Source organism: Apteryx rowi, unplaced genomic scaffold (assembly GCF_003343035.1).
Source record: "Apteryx rowi isolate R43461 unplaced genomic scaffold, aptRow1 scaffold_578, whole genome shotgun sequence".
Classification (NCBI taxonomy): Eukaryota; Metazoa; Chordata; class Aves; order Apterygiformes; family Apterygidae; genus Apteryx; species Apteryx rowi.
The window spans coordinates 498862-516214 of NW_020450847.1; positions in this window are offsets into that span (position 1 = coordinate 498862).

Here is a 17353-nt window from a genome sequence, read left to right on the forward strand (position 1 = left end):
CTGAATTATTGTGGGAATTTTAGCTAAATTCTAGCTATTTATTTCATATTATTCATTAATCTTTAATGTCAATACACCAAATCTATAAAATGAGTAGTGTTTTATGTCTTTAAATGCATATTAATACACTGAAACACTCTTATGTCCTTATAGCACATAACAGTTTCCTCCAGTTGTGTGTTCTACAAACCAAAAGGAAGATCTGATTTTCTTTTCTCACTGCTGCTACAAGAGGGCAGAAGCTACAACAATATGAGAAACAGGAAGCCCTAAAAGGTCAGATCATTTACAAAACAACATGCAGGCATGTATTCATAATGTGTTGTGCATAATAGTAAATACCATGAAAAAGAGTCGTTTGTTTTGCTGTATCTTTTTGTGTTTAAAGAAATACTGAAGCATGATCTTGGCTTAACAGGCATAAAGATGGCCTGTTCCCCAGATGTGCACAGCTCCATAAAACTCCTACAGCTTTCCTATTGCTAGTGCAATACAGAAGACACTGATCTGGCTACAGCAGAACTCTTGTTTTTTTTTGCAGGAGCTCTGCAATGTATGTCATTATGTCTAATGCAATGTACATCTGAGAGTTTCTGGATTTCCTTTCTGTGCTGTAGAAGTACTGACTTAAAATCAAGACACAGTTTTCCTAAGGTTCCTATCTCTAGATCTTTTGTAACTTACATCTTCCTTTATATTGCTTTACTTACCTGGACAGGTTTGGTGGTACACTTTAATCTTGATATCATTTCAACACAAATGAATTCCCCAAACCTCCCACTTGTGGCAGAAAACCTCAAAGCTGATCTGCAGAAGTTCATCTTGAAACCTGGGCTCGTGCCATAGCCCTGTGAGTTCTCTTCCCTCCCTCCTGTCCTGCTATGCCAGCCCCTGGGCACCTCATACAGGTCTGCCAATGTGCATTAACATCTTAAACATTTGCCATTGGAATTCACTGCTCTTTACCCACTCATCTGGCTGGAAATGAGAGGGTTTCTAACAGATGTGAAACTTGGCTGGGGATGAGTTTTCAAAGCATCACAATAGCTAGAGTTCCCAGGGAAAAATCTGGGTGAGAGGGAGGAAGAAGGAGGCCTGAGATGCAGTCACAAGCTGATGTGGGATGGACACATTCCATAAGCATTTGTGAGAGGGGAAATTCCAGCCTTTCTCATCTCTGACTCTCATCACATGACTTCCAGTCTGTATGCTCAGTCATTCCACCCTGCTGTCTCTTTTCATGTCAGCTCTTTCATCCCCTCCCTCTTTTCCTTCTCCAGTTTCCCTCATCAATCTCTGCTCCTTCACCGGCCTTCCTGCTTTTCTTTCTCTTCCTTTTCACTTTCTCTGAATAACTGTAATCCTGTGAAAACTTGACAGATGAGCAGCACCCCCTGCCCCAGCTCTGAATCCTCTATTAGTTATTACGTGGGCTAGAGCAGAATGCTCTTTCCCGAGCTCACCTCTTCCAGTCCTGACCATGGGAGGGCCATTTCTAGGGATTCAGCCTTCAGTGGTCATTCAGCTGTTTGCTTCTGAACAGAGCCCAGGAATGCAGCCAGGGCAGATTGTGAGGTATGTGATGATGTACCCAAATAGTTATTTATGATGTGAAAGTGTGTCTGTTGCCCCTGGAAACCAGAGTGAGGCTCATCTACTCCCTTCATACAAGGGTTGCTATGCAATGCATTTGCTCTTGAGGAGTGGGAACAGGGCTAAGATCTGGCAGCAATTCTGTTAGGAATGACCTGTTGCAAAACAGAAGGGCAGAAACAGGCAGGACCACCTCCCGATTAGCAGCAGAGACCACAGAGGAGATGGATGGTTTATCGTAATGTTTGACTGACAGCTGTTTGCTTGCCAGAGACAGTAAGTGAGAGAAGGAGGGAAGAGCAAACTGGTTCCCATGGCAACAGTGCTCAAGTCATATGAGGTCAAAATGTGACTGACACTGCCAGAGACAATGAATTTTGATGAGAGGCTAAAACCCACAGCAGAGACTGAGTGATTCAGTCTGCCAGTTCTGGACACCTGAACAGCTTTGTAAACACCCCTCTACTGGCCTGCATTGCTCCCAGCTATTGTGCTCCTTGGGGGCTCTCCCAAAGCCTGATCATCTATCTCAATGCCTGTCCTGAATCCACCTCTAGCTATTTTTGTTTCTAGGTCACTGAGAATACATCTGCATAGCCAGCAGAGGTTGATTGCAGTGCGGGTTGGCATGTCCATGCTAGTCTTAATCACTAGCAAGGGCAGCACAATCTAGACTGCACAACAGACTGTACCAACCCACCAAGTATTCTCAGTGAAGAGTCAGCTGACCAGTCACCGTTTCGTCACTGTCCTCCAGTACCTAAGCCAACTTAATAAATAGCTTGCACATGCATCCCTAGTGACGATAAAACCATGTAGGGTTTTTTTTTTTTTTTTTTTAAGCTTGGAGGACTTTGCAGATCTGTAAATGTTTCAACCAGCAAAGCAGCTGGAATTCAGTGCATCCCTCTGCAGAATCCTAACCTGTTGAAATAGATTTCTGTTGCCACCTGGTGGATAACTGAAGAGCATCTAGAATAAACACCAAGATTTCTCCCCCAGCCATTCCCTGAGAGATGCTCATTCTCCTCCACTTATTCTACAGGCCTTTACTCTTGCCACGTCACAATTTTTTCACATTAGAGGGGAATGGGGGAGAATGTTAATGATATTAGATTAACCATTCCAAGTTATTCGAATCATTGCAAGTCTTCTGCACAGTTCTCAATTCAACACTGGCAATTTTCTTGACTACTCCACATGGTGTAATAAAGATTCCCTTCTAACCTCCAAAGCTTGTGGTTTATCTGACCTTAAAGTAGAAACCTTCACCCTAGCCCTGAGAGTTGCTGAATGAGTCATCCACAGTGGGTCAGTTAATGAATGTAAAATTACCAACCCCACTTACCTTCGGCAGAAATCTCTTTGTAGGATTTTGCCCCTACTTACTGAAGAAAGTAAGAATCACTAGACAGCATCAGACTATCTGTTTATCAAGTCCAGGGTTCCATCTTTAGATTAGTGTCAGATGCCTCATGGAAGGCAGTAATCTCACATCAGATGGTTTGCCCTCACATGCTCCTTTCATGGGCATTATTGCAGCTTCTACCAGAGCCTGGTTTAAGCTTTACGGAACAAGAGCTCCTACAACCAGCCACAGCTTCACCTTCTCGTGATCATGAGATCCTGGTGACAGCCCTCAAGGAGGGTATCAGATCCAAAGACAGTGGATAATTCAGAAGTAGGGCATCCTGATGGCATTTGGTCATAGTCCTGTTTCAGTGTTTGCTCCCTCCCGTCTTTAGCTCCTTCTTCAAGCCTTGCCTTTCTGTCTCCCTTCTGCTCCAGCCTTGATCCTGCCAGTGTTCCCTGCTTCAGCCCAGCCACTTCTGCCTGTTTGAACTACCCAACCTAGCAACCACTGCCTGACCTCTAGTAACTGACTTACCGCTCAGGAACAGAGTCCCCTGTGAATTCCTCACTCTGGGGTTCCCAGAGGCTGGCATGATTCATGACATCTTGTCACTCCCAATAACTCTCACTCAGTGAATGAAATCCCAGGAGCAGTAAGACACACTTCAGTTCAGTGTGGATGATGTTGCTCCAGCATCAGCTTCAGCTCCATGTGAAACTGTCCATGGAACTGCAGCAGCTCCTTCAGTAGCCCCATCTCAGAGCTGAACCTCCCCTTGCCACAAAAACCTAAAGATGTTTGTTGTTTTGGTACTGCTAACCTATGTCATCTGTTGTTTTTGACACAGTCTTCTGTTTGTGCTATGGATGGTGTCATGAGGGAACTCCTGACTAATGTGGGCAATCCTTCTAATGCAGAAGGTGAAGTATTTCTCACAACAGTTTATGAAGAGCCCAGGAGAGTGCAGTGAGCAGAAGCTGCACCCATAACATTAAAGCAAAGGTAGTGGGACAGTATAGGGACATTTGGCAGCACTTTGAAGCTCAGTTTGGCCTCAGGAAGGGGGCGACGTGCTTGCAATGCAGCATCCCCATTTCCAGCAGAGGCCAATTGGAAAATTCCTGGTGCAATTGAAAATGTCCTTTGATTTAGGTGTTTTATTTTTTAATTCTCTACATCAGCATTGACATCCACTGGCAAGACAGTAAAGCTGAGTATTTGAGGGGCTCATAATTGGTAGTGATTCTCTCACCCAGATCTCTACAACTTCATGTTTCAGCTTCATGTTCAGTCTGGTGCCTTCACAATTGTTACCTCAGGCCAAAGAGCACAGGCAGTAGTGAGTTGTTTGCCTCCACTAAGGTGGAAGGAGTTGGGGAAACAGACAGTGGTCCTTTGCCCATTTTGATTCAAATACCTGACTCCACAGGCACCACAAACTTAGGCAGTCCAAGAGAAACTCCACTGACCTACCAATCCACTTCTCCATTCCAAAACCAGGTAACCTCATCACACTGCCGTATGACAGCAATGGGTCACATGGGTCTGAAAGACACAGGAGTCTCTAGAAATTTCATGGACATAGGATTTGGCTAAGAACTTCAATGGATTTGTACAACTTCAAGGTTGTTATAAGCCAGGGATGGATCCTCATTCACTACAAACTATTTTGTGAAGAAGATTACTTTGTTATGTACAAACTAGTAAATGAAAAGGTGCCCGGGAGTGTTCCCCAGCACTGAAATTCAATGTTTAAAGTTTTGTTAGCACCAACTATTACTCTTCCAAACAATTCCTGTTCATGGTTTAGGAGTTAGCTCATGGCAAGGACCATTCCCAGTAGGAAGTCTGCATTCAGCCAGCCTGTTAGGGATGGTAAGAGAGTTGAACAGTATGGCCATTCCATGCCCATTGGCCTCAGACCCAGAGAACAGTCTACAGCATACTTAGTTTACTACCACAGTCACAGTCTTTTTCTCTTAGTGGGCTCTCTCTGAGAAACACTTTGTTCACTTTTCCTACTTTCCAATTACCTAGGATGTGTGTGGCTCTCTTTGCATGGGACCAAAATCATTAGGTTAAGGTCTGAATTCTTCTTTCACCACCATTCCTGTAGAAGTAATGCTGGATCCATTATGACCACAGAGCCAAAGTTTATTGACATATTTTGTTAGCTGCATTGCCTTTAAAAAGTTAGTGCTTGTTGCTGCTTTTCAGCATCCAGGTTACTGGAAACATGCATTAACAGGTCACCATTGATTAGATCCCAGACAGTAACACTATCAGATCCAAAGCCAAGGCTACATTGAAAAAGAAGCCAGGTTACCCTGAAAACTTATTGTAGAGTTCATGTGTTCTCAGAGCTTCATCTACAGAGCTTCATGTTCTGTCTGAGCAAAAAAGGAGAGCTCCCTTAGATCTTGCACTGATTACTGAGAACTGAAGAAGATTATTGGGAAATACAAATACCCTTTTCATTGCATCCCTAAGCTATTGACTTATATGTGTCAAAAATCTCTACAAGTCTAGAGTGGGGTAAACATATATAAGTTCTTCTAAATACAATAGGAAACAACTGATAAATAGTCTTCCAGGCCAGAGCTGGTTACTTTGTATATATGGTTACACATCTTCCATTTATTTTGACAGCATCTTATTTCTTTCAGAGACTGCAGGCTAACTTAGCCCTTGACTATTTTGCATCATCATCAAGTGCATGTCATAACAGAAGCAATGCCATTTTGAGCAATCCAGAGCAGAACTGCTGGCTTACACCAACTTAAGAATGGCTGAGGATGATTCACATACAGGTTTCAAGGCTCACAGACTGAAACAGACCTACTGGTGTTCAGGAATCTGCAAATGTTTACTACCAATTTTTTACCAAGCAATCTCTCCCTGTCATGGACTTAATAGAGGGCAGTATTTTCTGAACAGCAGCCATTCAAGAATCCTTTGGAAACAGAGGCCTTTGTAAATACCCTTTTTCTCATTCATCCTGTTTTTCTTCAGAAGTTTGATACAGAAGTCTTCTGATCTTGCATAGGAACACATTTATCTCATCTCATGGGTCTTCAGACACAACTTATGTTGTGTTTTGTGCTCACATCTTATGCTGACTATTCTTGTAAACTAACAACTATAGAATGTAATTAGAAATATTGTTGAGAAAAAAATGCAAATAATTAGGACTGTGCCTGACCAGTGGTAACACCACTTGAAAGGGTACACTGTGTTTGTAAATGTGGACTGATCAGAAAACTTTTAAAACTTAAAAGCTCAGAGAAGAAACTAAATTAGTGTCAAGTGAAATGGCTCTTTTCCTGTTTCCTCTCTACCATTGCAGACAAACTGAGTGGAAGAATGGCACAGCAGATGCCTGTCCATTAAAAGAAAAATTATTCAGCCCCTTTCTCAAGCTCTGTATTTTTATTTTAAATTGTTATGTTTCAATACACCTTTAGGACATGATTCACTACAGTTTCTCCTAGGCACCAGTTACCTACCAGATAATTCAGCATCCTCATCCAGAATGTTCCCCCTCACAACCTCTCAACAGCTCAGAACCCTAACAAATACCCACTTCCAAAAATACTGGCATTGATGACAGTTCTGGATACTCCTGAGAGTAAATACATAAATGTCCAGTTCTTTCTGAAATCTAATGATGTCCTTGGCTCAACCACCTCCTTTGGCAATGAATTCACCAGTATAATCGCATGACATGGGAAAATGTTTCCCCCTTTTCACTCTTCAATGTCATTGAATGGTCCCTTTGTTCTCATAGTACAATATAGGAACAACAGAAGTTCTCAGTCTACTTTTCCTACTCAGGTAATTATTTTATAAACTTTCCCTCCACTTTTGAATCTCTCCTTTCCAAAATAGCAACCTTAGTTTTTCTAATCTCTCTCTGAGGGTTTTTACATGCCATCATCATTCGTGTCACCATTTCCTGAAACCTTTTTAAGGACAGGCCCCTGTGTCCTCCACAGGGCATTCAGACAAAATTGTCCACACTAGTACTGAAATCTTATGCCTGTGATTATAGAGATAATTTGATACCTTAAAACAAGTAACATCAGCCTAAATATTTCCCTTGCATTTGCACTGTTGACATTGAATTTCAATTACTGTTGTGTTGCCCATTCATCTTCCTTGTTTAGACCTGACTGAAGTCTCCCATAGTCCTCTCTAATGCTGCTACCCTGAATTAGTCATCTGCAAATGTTGTTGCTTCACAGTTCATTTTTCCTCCTCCTTCCGGATAATAAACATACTGAACATAGGACACAGGGTAAATCCTTAAGACATTTTGCTTTTAACGTGTTGCCATGATGAAAATTAACTGTTTAATTCTACCCCTTTCTTCCTACCTATAGGCCAAGTTCTTGTTCAGACACAATTCTTTTCCTCTTATCCTGTAATGCGTAAAAATATTTAGGGGTTTTGTTCTCAAAATCCAGGCAAGGCCATTTTAAAAAGTCCCTGCTTAATGTTGGAAATTTTTCCTAGTGTTCAGCCTAAATTTGGCCACTCTATACCTACTTGTTCTTAAACTAACAGTATCATTCCCGTTGAAAGGTCTTTTCCTTACCTATTGCTTACCCTCAGATGTATTTATGGCCAGCCATCAGATCCCTTCCCAGCCTTTCTTTTGTGAGGCAAGGATTTTAAGCCAAAGCTCCTGTGATAGGACCTTCATTTCCTTGAAAATCCTAGAAGCCATTCTTACACCTGTTCCACTTTGAATGCATCTTTATTGAGAACGATTGACCAGAATTATTCACAATATTCTGTGTAAGATGTCACCTGTCCTGGCACAACAGTATTAATTTTTCTTTTTCTGTGCTAGAAAACTTTCTTGATATGTTCCTGGATCCCATTTATCTTTTAGCAGTTCATGGTATGTGATGAACTAATACTCAAAGATCCTTCTTCTCCTTTCTAATTTCCAACTGATGAGTTCCCAGAAAAAAACATGATATTAGTCCCTATATTCATGGCACTAAATTTTGCACACCTGAATCTCATCAAGATTTGATTTCATCCATGTCTCACAGGTCTTTCAGTGTTGGTATATAACATCCTGATCATTCTGTCCTATCCTACTCCATGGGCAAATTTCATTTGAATGCTCTTTTCATTTATGTCAAGGCCATGAATTAAAACATTAAAGAAGGCTCCAAAATGACCTATATTAGTAATTCCTCTTTCCCACCAAGATTCTCTCTTTTATGGAGCAGTCTCAAAGACCTTTTAAAAATCTAAATACATCAGATTAAATGGTTCTCTTTTATTAACTACTTTATTGATACATCCAGAAAGTTGAGAGGGGGAATTTCTGAGATACTCTTTGCTTAAAAAAATCATCTTGGTTATCATAGTCATCCAGGTGAGCTGACATATTTTTAACTATAATTCCAACCAGCTTGCAAGAAACAAACGTTTCACTATTCTACTTCCCTGCTTCACCCCTAGAACCTTTCTTAAATTGTAAGTTCAATCTGTATTGCTTCCCTGATGCTTTGATACCATTGCAGCCTATTTTTCTTATCCAAGAATCCAAGTTGCCCAACAACTTCTCACTTGAGGTTCTCCAGAAATCTTGGCGGTATGCCACATTACATTTTAAATTTATTAGCTTGGTCTACCATGTCTCTTTCTGATATCTCAACCTCCAAGAGTTGCTTCATTGCAAGAAAAGAATGGATACAGGAAGAGAACCTAAAAGTCCTTCCCACATCCTCAAAACTGAAAGTGGATACGAAAAAGCCAAGTGTTTCTTAATTTTTCTCCTTAACTTCCCTTGATCCAACAGATCCGCTAATTCTTTCATAGGCTTCCTGACTCTCATATACTGAAAGACTCTTGTTCATACTTCTTATTCTTTTGCCTTGCAACTCCCTATTCTAGCTTCTCTCCTAATTAGGTATCTTGCAAATTTAAGCTTCTGCCTATTCTAAATTTTGAAGAATTTCTTATATGATACCAGTAGCTTCTCAGAGCTTATAACTTAATGGGTATCATATTTTCCTTTTGATCCAGAGGGACTTCTCATCTGAGACTGCTATTATTACTGATATTATAGGTACCTGCAGTACTTCTAAGGATTTTAATCTTTTACTATTAACACTGATGCTTGTTTCTCAGTCAGGATGCAACGGTATGAACTGCTCATTAGTCTGACCTACTGAAAACAGACTTTATATCCTGTCTGCATTTTCACACTATCTGCTTTTGAAGTGGTAGACAGACTGTTAATCAGACTTACTGTGCTTCAGTGTCTGTGAAGTGTCTGTGAAGCTGAGTGGCTCTTTGAAAAGTGACTTGAGGTGGTTCTACATTTACTGTTTCACAGCAACTTCAGCCTGCGCTTACAGGCAGACAGAGGCTTTTCTAGCTGCCAATGGGATGTGAGACCACAGCTTTCTTTCCCTGGCACTATTGCCTAATATGAAGACCAAAACTTCAATACGCAGAACAGGGTTTTTCCTTCAGGGACTACTTGATCTTTCTTCAGTTTGTTCACTATAACTGACTGAAACAATTTGGTCAATTCTATAGAGGAAGGAACAGTATCCAGCTTCCTCTCTCAGAGCTATTTTAATCCTGCAGGTCTAACAGGCAAGAAAAACAGTAAAAAATTATTTCAGTCAGTCAAGTCATCAGATTAGTCAGAACACACCTAAGCAACTGCTGAGTAAGAAGCTACCTTTTTACATACAGGTTTTTAGAGGAAAATCACATTATAACTTTGCTGCAGTTTGCTGTATATTCATTGAGCCTGTAGTAACATGACATCTGTAACAGTAGCTCTGGGCCCCAGAATCTGAGATTCATTATCAGTTTGTCTGTCTGTGTAACTACTGAAATGTCTTACTTGTGAGTGCTTCATAATCCTTAACATCTGTAGCATTACTAAGTAACTCTTGTGAGTCAGGAAAGAACAATTATCATAGACATATTTTCTCATGGAAAACTATTTAGATGTTTCACACTGAAGGAGAAACAATATGCATTGAAAATGTATGCAGAATGAATTCAGTTCATTCACTAATGCCCCTGTGATTTCTCTTGACCTGAGAAAGCTCCTTTGTCTCATCCAAGTCTGTTAGAATAAAGGCACAGAGAGACCCTAAAAGCCCTTCAGAAGACACTTACGCCCCTAGCCTGCCAGACAGTGACTACTAAGATTCTCAGCTACAGTGGTCAGCTGCTCTCTAGCCTTATGAGCATCTAACTGGCACAAGAGCCTGTACTTGCTGACTTTGTCAACTCTGACTTCATTCCATAATCTTTTCAGCTTGAGCTGAAGGTCCAGAACAACATTCCAAAGCTTGATTTCCCCCCACCAATCTGACTAAAAGATGTAGATCTCACAGGCCCCTTCAGAGCATATCTAAGCCACAAGGAACCTGTAGGAAGGAGGTGGAGGGGACAACACATGTCCTGGTTAAAACATTCTCCTCAGTTTGTGGGAGATCTGTATTCAAATCCTGCTCAAGATCTGGCTCTTGAACTCTGTCTCCCCATATCTTTGTCAGAGATATCACATTCTGAACAAACAAGTATTTTGCAATTAGTGTTTGTCACTTCTATCTCCCTGGTGTCTCCCACCTATGGATTGAATGACCTAGAGAGCAGGGCTTATAACTCATTTAATTTGTCTAAGTGAATATTTAATCATGTATATAAAGAGGAAAAGTTTCAATAAAAAAAAACTTTAAAAAAAATCACCTCCAAATACCCATTGCTAGGTAATAAGAGCACTTCCCTAAGATATGGAGGCTTGTCTCTCTTTCAAATAGGGCATTTGAGGTTGGGCAAACAAAAGTGTTCTTCTGCCCATGATCTTTGGGAATGAGCTCTGCCCTGCTTTGGTAGCTACAGCCACTATGCCTGTCTGAAAGATTGAGAGAAAAGTGGGAAACCTAGTTCAAATGCTTAGTATAAAGCCAGGAGAAGAATGAATGTCCCTTGCAGAGATCAAAAAGAGGAACTCCTATAGTGCTCATGAAAATAAGAGACCAAATACAGGAGAAAGTCTTTTATTTGCATCCTTGCAAAGGGAAAGGTAACAGTACAAACTCAAGCTTTAAAAGGCATAAGAGAACCAGTATGAAAGGAGGCATTATGAATGCACCAATTAGGAAAAAACTTTAGTTAGAACTTGTGCCTTATCAGACGTCAAAGAATCCTACTACGAGACCAAAACTGATAAGAAACCAGCCTTTGTTTGTTCTGCAATTCACAGAAGTACCTGCTTCAAAGCACGCTGAAGCGCAGCTGTAGCCTGAAAAATGACTAGCGCATCCCCAAGTGATGGCATGGAGCCTGCACAGAGTCAGGATGGGAGAAAAGAAAGAGGAATACACTGAGCAAACCATCAGTCACTGAGAAATTAAGGCTGGGACTTTCCTTCTCTTGAAAATGACTTTCTGTATTAAAAGCACTGCCAGCGTCCTTCTCCTAGACTTCTGAGAGTTTGTCCTGTTTTAAGGCAGGGGGAAAGCCTGTGGTAGAGAAAGATTCATGTAGAAACCGTACTTCTGTGGGTGGTGAGGGACCTGAAATACTGAAACACTCCAGTATCTTTTCTAGAGACTAAAATCCTTGAACCAAGGCTCTGGCTGACTTTTTAATGTAACCTTGCTGTGTTACACTGGCACACTGCTTTAGAAGATCTGCTTGTAATAGACAAAGCACATCCTTATGCTGAGAGCCCTAGTGGAGTTTAAGTGGGAAAAGGATACATTTCACTTTGTTAATTCAGTCATACCTGCTGAGCAAGTGACTATATTAAACTTAATGGTTTCTTTTACTCCCATCTACAGTGACATCAACATAACTAGGAGAGCAAGAGTGATACTGTACTCCCCCATGCATCGCCACAATAACCCAAGTGCTGCATGCTACATTTAAACTGATTGTGAAGTGTCAGCCAGGAGGAGCCCAGCTTGCCTGAAGATTTCAGCTTGCACGTGAACGCCTGGCAACTTGGAAGAGTTCTGCTTAACTTCCAAATTTAACACATTCAGCATAGCTGTTGCTGTGAGAAACAACATGGAGCCCGTTCTGTATTTTATAGGCACTCTTCTCCATTAGGGGAGAGAAAGAGGGAGGGGAAGGGACTTTCTCCCCCAAGCCTCAGCTCACCGGGCAGCTACAGACAGCTCTGCAGCAGAAGGCCCTGCGCAGACCTCCCCCGACTCGGTGCCACTGCATTACAGCGGGGCTTCAGCCTTCTGCAGAAGCTCCGGAGAACTGGGTGGAGCACAGCAGACCCAGGCCTGCCCACGGCCACGGCACATGCCTCTCCGCCACGGGTTACTGTGCAGACACCGCCCGTGCCATCGCTCCGGCCCCGGCCGTCGCCGTGACGTAAGCATCGGGCGTCAGGCGGACGGGAAGACCCGCCCTTCCCTCTCCACGCATGCGTCAAGAATCGCCCGAAGGGCAACGCAACCCGCCTGAGGCTGCAAAGGTAACCGGAAGTCGTCAACCCTGGACAGGAAGTGAGCCCTTCGAATAGTCACAAACAACCCCAGCCACCCGGTTGCTCGCTGCCTGCGCCCTTCTCCAGCGTCTTGCATGGCCTTTTGTGAATTATTTGATTGACACGATCTGGTGACCAGTGGGAGCTAGCCCTTCCTCCCTTCTGGCCCACCTTCCCTCAGGCCAGGACCAATCGGAAGGGCAATTTCTTCTCCTTCGCCTTCGCCCTTTGATGGATGGATGCAGGAGCCAATCAGAGAATGACTTGCGGGCTAGCCTTGCCTCCGCCTCCCGCCAATCCGTGCCGTGGAAGAAAGGCGCTAGCGGGAATGGGGATGGCACCCCGCTGCCGCACTGGGTGCCCGCCGCCGCCCCCCCCCCGCGTATGACGGGCGCCCACATCCCAGCGTGGTGGCGCGGGCCGCGCGCAGCGGGCCGCGCCGGGCGTCTCTGATCGCGGGAAGGCCGCCCCTCCCCCGCTGCGGGGGTCTCCCGCCTTCCGCGACGGGGGCAGCGTCCCTGCTCCCGCCACACGTTCCCAGGCTGGATGCGACACGGGGCTGGGAAGAGCCACCCGGGCGCTGCGTGCGGTGGCTCCTCAGTCTTTTAAGGTGGATCCGTGCGACGAGCTGCGTGGGGCCGCCGCCCCGCCCGGCCCTGCCGCTGGCGGGGAGCGGCAGGGGCGGGCCGAGCGCGCCGGAACGCGCTGGGCCCTGGCGCGCGGCTGTGCGCGGCAGGCCCGGCCGCTGCCGGGGAGCCAGCCGCGGGGCGGGGAGAAGCGGCCCCCCGGAAGTAGCCGGGATGTGCTGTATTTCCTCGGCCACTGACCAGACCATAGCGATGCCTTTGCTTTCATTCCGCGGAGGAATGAGGGTGGAACCTGTCGCTGGGAGATGAAACTTTTCCACGAAGAAATATTCCATAATTATTGTAGTCATCGAGTTGTAGTGGAGTCACGTGATTTCACTGAGACATATTTAGTTACTGTGAGAGAGTATACTACTGTGAAGGTTGTTAAATTAAATGGGGCTTCCAGTGCAGGATATAAAACTACGCTGTGCATCACATGAATTATCACACAGGGAGAATGAAATCACTTCGTGGTTATTGGTAGCTGAGCTGGGAGGAGAAGGAAATTATTTTGTATACACCAAAAGATAAGAGTTTGTCACATGAGACTTTTTGCAGTGAAGACATGGAATTATCACACAAAGGGAATGGCGGTTGGAAACAGTGTCTGTATTCAAAAGTGTCTAAAACCAAGCCAGTACGTACATTCTTCGATACTTGTCTGGCTTCATAACAGCTGAGCATCCAACAGGTCCTTTGGATGCTGATAAGGGTGCATAGCATTTTTTTGCAATCAAGAAAAACTCTAAGATACATTTAAAGTGCCCAATTTTGAAGTGTGCAGTTTTAGACTCTTGGTTATATAGGGCTACTCAAAAAAGGGGCAGATACTTAATTTTCAAATAGTGCTTGGAGAAATGAATTGGGAGACATGATGCTAACTGGAAATACATATATATATATATACACACACACACCAACAAATATAGAATTATTCATATGTTATATTTTATATATTATTTGTATACATTTTTGTGTGTGTTTACATACACACACACACTTTTATATATATATATATATATATATATATATATAAGATTTTCCTTTGTAAAAAGTATAGATGTGGTTTTGAAAAAAAAGTTGGGGAGAAAAAAGGGTTAGGATACCTGTATGTTACACTAGATTGCTGTTATATTTGTTTATCACTCATTAGTTGCAAATGAAAGGAACAGTCCTTTAGCCAGGATGTGGAAAAGAATCCCTTCCATAGTACCATAATTTTCAATGTCCTATCTGCCAAAAAACAAAGCCACCTTCTACACCTTCCTGGAAACCGGAAGCCCCAACTGCCCCCTACCCATCTGTCAAAATTTATAGCTGTCCCTAGACAAATATTCACAATTCAATCATGTTCAAAACCAATGGCATCTTGAAATTCTGGGAGAAAGATAAAATATATTGAATGTAATGTAAAAATAAATTACATGATGACTATTTTTTTTCCATGTCTCCATCTGCTATCTCCTATCTTCTACTTAGCATGTAAAGGCTTTTGGATGGGTGTTTTTGTTCTCTGAATACTAAATATGATATTGGGGTCATGATCCATTAGCTTCTTTGTGTTTCTTCAACATAGATACTTTGGTCTGCCTCTCAAAGGCCTTTTGGTATTTTGGCATTTTTGTGTTTGTCTCTTTTCAAATAGTGGAATAAGTTAATTACATCAGATCTTTCTTTTTTGTATAAAAAACAGAGAATATTTTAGGCATATTGGTTTGGGAGAGAAGATACTGAAAACCAAAAAGAAAAAAAGTGGGGAAACCATTGGATGCCTGGAAACGTATTTAGTTAATCACACCTCTGCATCTAACGCCATCTATGCCTCCCAGCATAATGATGCTTCTGTCTTGTCTTGTCAGTAAAGAGGAGCATATGCACACAAATCCTAGCCAGAGGGGAACTGGAGGACTTGGTATGGAAATAGAGGAGAGATGCAAAGAAGACCTAGGCCAAAGAGAAGTCCAGGAAGAGGCAGAAAGCCAAGGGAATAGGAGGAAAGAACACTAGTGAAATTAAGGGAAAGGACAGAACAGGACAGAGCTCTGCCATGGCCTCTGGAGGTGGGAGGGGAAGAGATGGATATTGGCCTTTGGTAGTCTGCAGGGACACTAGATCTGTAAGGAGAGGGTAATACAGAACAAGGGCAGGAGACACTCCTTGATAGAGACAAGAACAGTAAATAGCAAAGGAAGAAAAATACAAGGGAACATACAGAGCTACTGGCACAGGAGCAGAATGAAGGTTTGGGTTAGGAGAAAAGGGCATACATACTTTCTGAGGGAATAGAGATTGAGTATAATTCTTGTGATTTACTGAAATGACAGCATGAGAGTTTGGCACAGATTTTGACCTGTTGAAGGAATGCAAAGAGTCTCTGGCAGATTCAGTAAACTAAGCCCTGCAAAAGCACTAAGCCTTCCACCCCTTCCCCCCACCCCAGAACAATTTCCATATTACAAATAATAGAAGGAAAAAAGAATGACAATTTACTCAGAAAATGCCATTTTTTTCCCAGCATGTTTCATATCCTATACTCCAAGCCTTACAGCAGTGATACTGTTTGGAGGTATGCGTATGTGAAACTATCTATGCAGAGACAAGATTATTAAATACAAGAAGTCTTGGGGATAACTGTGGTACAGAACCTGAGGCATTTACATGATTGTGCATTTGAGATTACCATCCAGAAATGGCCTGCCTGAGCATTGGCCTTAGATTCATGGGGATCCCAGACTATTCCTTTTTCCACATACATTTTGGAAGATTTGATGTATTGTTTAATTTACTTCACTACACAGTTCCCTTTAATGTTCTAAAATAATGGACAATCGTCTTAGTCTGCGTCTCTAAAACCAGCCTTGCAACATAACACCATGAGACTTAACAGACAATTTTCAGCCAGCTGGGTGGAAATGAGACAACACTACAGAGTTTTCTATGTGATTTTAACTGATTATAACACATTGGAGAAATAGTGATTAGACTTTTAACAGGATTGTAGTGGAAATGCCGCATAAGAATTGAGGATGTTACTGCAATAGGTTATTGACAAATTTGTGGTGTGAGGGAAGGTTATCAGGGATGAAGATTTCAAGCGATTTTGGGGGAGAAGACGACTCGTAGTATCTAGGCTTGGAGCAGGGCACAATTATTACATGGTTGGAGGGAATAATTTATCGCTTGTGCCAGGAACAAGACTGGGAGAAGTTTCCCCAAAGTGGCGAGCCCCCCACCTCCCGATCAGGGGTGAGGGACTGTCACACCAGTAGAAGACAACTTGGAAGCAGTGCCACACGGGCTGGAAGAAGTTATCTCAGCTTGAAGAAGATGGCTGTGTGGGTGAGCGACTGTTACAAAGGTGGCCTAGCGATCAGTTGTCACTGCAGACTGGGGGGCGGCAAGAGATTATTACAGATGGAGTCCTCCGCGGAGAGGATCACCACAGCGTGCAGCTATCTCCCAGGCCAGGACAGCGATGTCGGAGCAGGCCGCGGCCCCGGCTGGCAGCGGGGGGCGATGGGGAGTGCGCGCTCCGCTGGCAGCGCCGGGGTAGCTGGGCCCCCCCGGGCGGAGCGGGCCTTCGCCACGGCGGGGGAGCGGGCGGGGGGCCTCCCTCGGCAGCCGGGGCCACCTCTAGCCTGGCGCCTCCTTAACCCGGGGAGGCGGGGGCCGCCACGGCCGGGGGGAGCCGGGGGAGGCGGAGCGCAGGCCGGGGAGGAGCCGGGGCCTGCAGTGGAGCCGCAGCCCGGAGCAGCAGCCGCGGGAGCGGCCGGGCCTGGAGAGACTCAGCGCTGCCCGTCCGAGGCCCCCCGCACAGGAGCCTGGGGAGCCCTCCGCGACGAAGCCGAGGCCCGGCAGGAGGCGGCGGAGGCGGCCGCTCAGCCCCACGCAGGCCCGAGGGCCGCCGCGGCCTCCCGTAGCAGCCGGGCCCGGGCAAGAGGACCTGGGGGGAAGCCAGGGATAGCGTCTGCGCAGCCGGGGTGGGGAGACACCCCCGTAGCCTACGGGGTGGGAAGGAGACCCTCCGCGTTCCATCCGCAGCCGCGAAGAGACACCCTGTTAGGCAGCTCCGCTTCCAGCTGGGGGAGACACCCTCGTGCCCCCTCGCAGCCTCCTCCCCCACCGGCCGGTTGGGAGACCCGCCTGCTAGCCCCCTTCCCCGCTGATTAGCTGGGGGGAGCGTAACACTTGCCCTCTTTCTCACTAACTAGGCAAGGGGGGCAGGGGCCCTGCCACCAAGCCCTGATAACTAGAAGCAGATTTACTATTCCACGCCGT